Genomic DNA, 6,000 nt, shown 5'->3' on the forward strand with positions numbered 1-6,000 from the left:
TATTTTACTTACCATTAATGTGAGACCTGAGGGTACTACTGTTAATGGCTCCTTCAGGAACCTGTACTAGACCCCTGCTAAAATTTCTGTTTAATGGGTATATGGAGGTGTTTATTAGGTCCCAGTGTTCACCCAGAATGAATTTTAAACTATGGGTGTAAATCTTACCAGTAAGCAGCTACGGTCTCTTTTTCTAGCTACAGTCCATTAAAAGATTTGGCCAATGTATTTATATTAAAAAAGAAATAAGTTATGGGTATTAGTAAGTTGTTTAGAAATAAAAGAAACCAAATTGTGGTTTTTGGACTCATCAGCTTTTAGGGATAATATAGAAGAGAGCTTCAGATTTCTCTTACATCAGTCAATTCTGGACAGGATTTCCTAAAGTATTCAGGGAAGCACATGGGGAAAATGTTATTTTTGTTTTTGTTTTTTTTTTGCATTGGAATTTGAATCCTTTTATTTATTTTTTTTAATTGAAGTATAGTTTATTTACAATGTTGTGTTTAATTTCTTCTGTACAGCAAAGTGACTCAGTTATACATATATATGTGTGTGTGTATATATATATATACACACACACACACATTCTTGTTTATTCTTTTCCATTATGGTTTATCCCAGTACATTGAATATAGTTCCCTGTGCTATACAGTAGCACCTTGTTGTCCATCCATTCTATATGTAATAGCTTGCATCTACTAACCACAAACCCAATCCATCCCTCCCTCACCACCCCTCCCCCTTGGCAACTGCAAGTCTGTTCTCAATGTCTGTGAGTCTGTTTCTGCTTCATAGATAGGTTCATATGAGTCATATTTTAGATTCCACATATAAGTGATATCATATGGTATTTGTCTTTCTCTTTCTGACTTGCTTCACTTAGTATGATAATCTCTAGTTGCATCCATGTTGCTGCAAATGGCATTATTTTGTTCTTTTTTATGGCTGAGTAGTGTTCCATTGTATATATGTACACATCTTCTTTATCTATTCATTTGTCAATGAACATTTAGGTTGTTTCCATGTCTTGGCCATTGTGAATAGTGCTGCTATGAACATAGGGGTGCATGTATATTTTTGAATTACGATTTTGCCCAGATAATTGCTGGATCATATGGTAATTCTATTTTTAGTTTTCTGAGGAATCTCCATGCTGTTTTCCATAATGGCTACACCAACTTACATTCCCACCAGTAGCATAGAAGGGTTCCCTTTTCTCCACACCCTCTCCAGCATTTGTTATTTGTAGACTTTTTAATGATGGCTGTTCTGACTTGTGTAAGGTGGTACCTCACTGTAGTTTTGATTTGCATTTCTCTAGTAATTAGTGATGTTGAGCACCTTTTCATGTACCTATTGGTCATCTGTATGTCTTCTTTGGAGAAATGTCTATTTAGGTCCTCTGCACATTTTTTGATTGGGTTTTTTTGTTGTTGTTGTTGAGTTGTATGAGCTGTTTGTATACTTTGGAAATTAAACCCTTGTTGGTCACATCATATGCAAATATTTTCTCCTGTTCCATAGGTTGTCTTTTCATTTTGTTTCTGGCTTCCTTTGCTATGCAAAAGCTTGTAAGTTTGATTAGGTCCCATTTGTTGATTTTTGTTTTTATTTCTGTTGCCTTGGGAGACTGACCTAAGAAAACATTTGTACGATTTATATCAGAGAATGTGTTGCCTATGTTCTCTTCTAGGAGTTTTATGGTGTCTTATATTTAATTCTTTAAGCCATTTTGAATTTACTTTTGTACATGGTGTGAGGGTGTGTTTTAACTTCATTGATTTACATGCAGCTGTCCAACTTTCCCAGCACCATTTGCTGAAGAGACTGTCTTTTTCCCATTTTATATTGCCTCCTTTGTCGAAGATTAATTGACCATAGGTATGTTGGTTTATTTCTGGGCTCTCTATTCTGTTCCATTGATCCGTATATCTGTTTTTGTGCCAATACCACACTGCTTTGATTACTGTAGCTTTGTAGTATTGTCTGAAGTCTGGACGGGTTATGCCTCCTGCTTTGTTCTTTTTCCTCAGAATTGCTTTGGCAGTTCTGGATCTTTTATGGTTCCATATAAATGTTAGTATTATTTATTCTAGTTCTGTGAAAAATGTCATGGGTAATTTGATAGGGGTCACATTAAATCTGTATATTCCTTTGGGAAGTATGGCCATTTTAACAATATTAAGTCTTCCAATCCAAGAGTATGGGTTACCTTTCCATTTCTTTGAATCATCTTTAATTTCCTTTATTAACACATTATTGACTGGAGACATATTAGTATATCTTTTGTTACCCAAACGTTATTGACTGGAGATGTTATCAATACGTTTTTAGAGAGTGCTACAATTAACATCACTGTGCAAAGTTGTTAGAGCTTACAATTGATCAAGTGTTCATTATACAACTTATGATTGTCATTATCATTCACATTCTGCTCCATTAGGTTTTTGTTCCAACCTTGTGTATGTTATAAACGTAAAATTTTCAAAAATGACACATCGTGAAATTTTGAGTGAAGAAGAATTTTTCAGTGAATTTTATGCAAATACTTTCTCTGATTCTCCAAGCGACATATATACTAGTGTCTCAGAAGATGATAGTTCTTCAGAATATAGTTCTGATTCAGACGATGTGACTGTTAGACCAATAAAAAGACAAAAACTTTAGTGATTGATTCTGATATGGAAAGTGAAAATGAAACTCACAGTGCTGGAGAATGCTCCTTTGCTTCTACAGAAGAGTGGATTGAAGACAACATTTCACAAAAATTAGAAGACTTTACAGGTGTGTCAGGTGTAACTATTGAATGTAATAACCAACAAAGTGTTAGTGAAATAACAGAATTAATTTCTGGCTGGCCAAAATAAAAATCACTGGCCACAGGCATTAGTTTCTGCAAAAATCCCCTGGGCAATAATGAGTTAATGTTTTATAGTTCTCAGCATATAAGTCTTTCACCTCTTTGGTCAGATTTATTTGTAAGTATTTTATTTTATTAATTTTTTTTGTGTGGTTTTAAAAGATATTGTTTTTTTTATATTCCCTTTTTTTAAAATTAATTAATTTATTTATTATTTTTAAAATTTTTGGCTGTGTTGGGTCTTCGTTTCTGTGCAAGGGCTTTCTCTAGTTGGGGCAAGCGGGGGCCACTCTTCATCGAGGTGCACGGGCCTCTCACTATCGCGGCTTCTCTTGTTGCGGAGCACAGGCTTCAGATGCACAGGCTCAGTAGTTGTGGCTCACGGGCCTAGTTGCTCCGCGGCATGTGGGATCCTTCCAGACCAGGGCTCGAACCCGTGTCCCCTGCATTGGCAGGCAGATTCTCAACCACTGCGCCACCAGGGAAGCCCTACATTCCCTTTCTAATATCTCACTGTTAGTGTAACGAAATGCAACTGCTTTCTGTGTGTTAATCTTGTATCCTGCTACCTTGCTGAATTCATTTATCAGTTCTAGTAGTTTTTGTGTGGAGTCTTTAGGGTTTTCTATATATAGTATCATGTCATGTGCATATAATGACAATTTTACCTTTTCCCTTCCAATTTGGATACCTTTTATTTCTTTTTCTTGTCTGATTGCTGTGGCCAGGACTTCCAATACTATGTTGAAGAGAAGTCATGAGAATGAGCATACTTGTTTTATTCCAGATTTTAGCAAGAAGGCTTTCAGTTTTTTACATTGAGTATTATATTGGTTGTGGTCTTGTCATAAATAGCTTTTATTAAGTTGAGATACGTTCCCTCTATACCTACATTGGTACGAGTTTTTTTTTTTTAATCACGAATGGATGTTGAATTTTGTCAAATGCTCTTTCTGCATCTGTTGAGATGATCATGTGGTTTTGTCTTTTCTTTTGTTGATGTGGTGTATCACCTTGATTGATTTGCATGTCTTCTATGAAGATAATTTTATTATATCTATTTTAATATTACTTAAAATATTCTCTTTTCCCAAAAAGGCCTTACCTTTTACCTTTTATCTCTGTTGAAATTCTTCCATTTGTCTGAGATGTGTCTCAATATTATCTTCAAATTTTGAAAGCATAATTTTTATTTAAAATTTTTTATTGCTCTAATTATTTTGTATCTCTATTATGGCAATTAAATCTTCATATATTATATTTGTGCTTTTCTGAAGATGTAATTTCCACTCACAGAATAAGTTTTTTGATGATATGGACTAATGTCTTATTTATTAGTTTACTCTGTATAATTCATAGCAAAACATCTTGAATAGAGCAAAGAGTTTTTGAATTACTGAGTTATTTTCAGAAAAAACTCAATTATAGTCTTACTTATATTGAAGAAAAAAGGAAAGAAAGATAATGTTTATAAAGTAGCTTAAAATTCTATGGGGAAATTTCCAAGATATTTTGCAAGTTTTTATTTCACCTGCCAAATAGTGTTTATGTATATATTTAAAAATTTAACAAATTCAAGTGTAAAGCATTGGAACTGGGGATTTTTTTAAACTACTGTTTTCTTCTAAATCATTGTTTTGTTTCATCTTATAGTAATTAATATATGTCAGTGATCTTATTAGATCACACGTGCAGGAGTCATAGTAAATGTAATTTTGAAGCTAGCCTGAGTAAGAGATTTGGAACTGATATATGCCCAAAGAAGTTTTTGTGATTTTCTCTAACTTACAAATATCTGAAATCTTTTCAGCTGATCCATTTGAGAATTTAAGACCAGAAAGTTTAGATAAGCATCTTAGGAATTATGACTATGTTTTCTCAAATGTGGCAGGTGTGCAGCACTTTATTTTGGCTTTCATACAGAATCTTAATCCATGAGGGAAGTATGCCACTTTATCCGTCTCAGTCATTAGTTCTACTGACACCACTAAATTGCGAGATCCAAATGCAATCACGGATAGCACACACCTGTTTAATACTTAACAGCTCTTGTCATGGTGGTCATTTAAAAATAGTGTGGTTCTAAATGCATCCCTATTTCCTGGGCAAGGCATTGTCAGGTTGGCAGATTTCCCCACCGAGACACTTGTCCGACATTGCTTCTGTGTCTATCATGTCCTTTCATTCCTCCATTAGCAAGCAGTCATTCAGCTGTGAGTTCCCTGTTGTCTCAGCTGGACCCTTAAAGCTCTCCAAACTTATAGTACTCAGATGCTCCAGGACTGACTTTTTTTATTTCTTTTTTTCCCAAGAATGGCCAAGTAGATATGTGTTACACTTGGGTTTACGAAGGAGTCAAAGAAAAACAGCCTGCTCCACAGTTAAAAACAGGGAAGTCTCACAGTGAGTTGTCCCAACTCTGAGCTGGGGATAAACAGGGCTGATTTATTTATATTTTGAAAGCTGTTTTTGCTCAGGTCTCATTACAGTGCCTAAGATGCTGCCCCAATGTCCTCTGGTGTGAATAGCAGAGTAAACTACAGCCCAGGGAAAGGGTTGAGCACAGCTTTCCAGAGGGATCAGACCTTTTTCTTTATTATCAACGGCAACAACAATAACAGCAACCACCACCACCAAAAGAAAAAGATATTTTCTATTTTTTACTTATACCCACAATGCCTGTCTAGTCAGGTCACACATTTGCGTAGAGAATACCACTAAAATCCTTTCAAACCAGTTTTTGATGTTACTCATGTCATTATGCTGTAATGTCAGAGATGTGATCATGGATATTTTTTAAATGTAGTTGTATTGTAATTTAAGACAATGTGTGCCTGCAGCATTCATTATTTAAGAAAATGGTGTTTTTCTCTTTCAGACCCCAATTTCCCCTCATTATTAGAGAGCTGAATTCTAAATCAAAGACTGGAGAAGAGATGCGCAAACTGAATAAAACATTTCCAGAAGAGCCTGAATAATGGTTCTGAATAAAGGGAACTGAAATGTTCTTGAATTGTAATTGGAAAAATTCAAGTGGGTGTACCCAGGAGCACATCTACTAAGAAGAGGTTAGTTATTATTATTCTTAGTGCTATTTAACATTTATGGGGCCCCAATAGTATTTTTAGTTCTGAATT

At 34.9% G+C, this 6,000-nt stretch overlaps 1 long non-coding RNA gene across 1 annotated transcript in view; it reads left to right on the forward strand.

Annotated features, from left to right (window-relative positions):
- The window catches only part of LOC133089852 (uncharacterized), a 355,571-nt gene extending 349,778 nt beyond the window's left edge, over nt 1-5,793 (forward strand). Inside the window, exon 3 of the long non-coding RNA XR_009700753.1 lies at nt 5,742-5,793. This is a non-coding gene — a long non-coding RNA (uncharacterized LOC133089852). The remainder of the gene's footprint in view (nt 1-5,741) is intronic.
- The last annotated feature ends 207 nt before the right edge of the window (nt 5,794-6,000 follow it).

This window comes from Eubalaena glacialis, chromosome 4, assembly GCF_028564815.1.
Source record: "Eubalaena glacialis isolate mEubGla1 chromosome 4, mEubGla1.1.hap2.+ XY, whole genome shotgun sequence".
Taxonomy (NCBI): Eukaryota; Metazoa; Chordata; class Mammalia; order Artiodactyla; family Balaenidae; genus Eubalaena; species Eubalaena glacialis.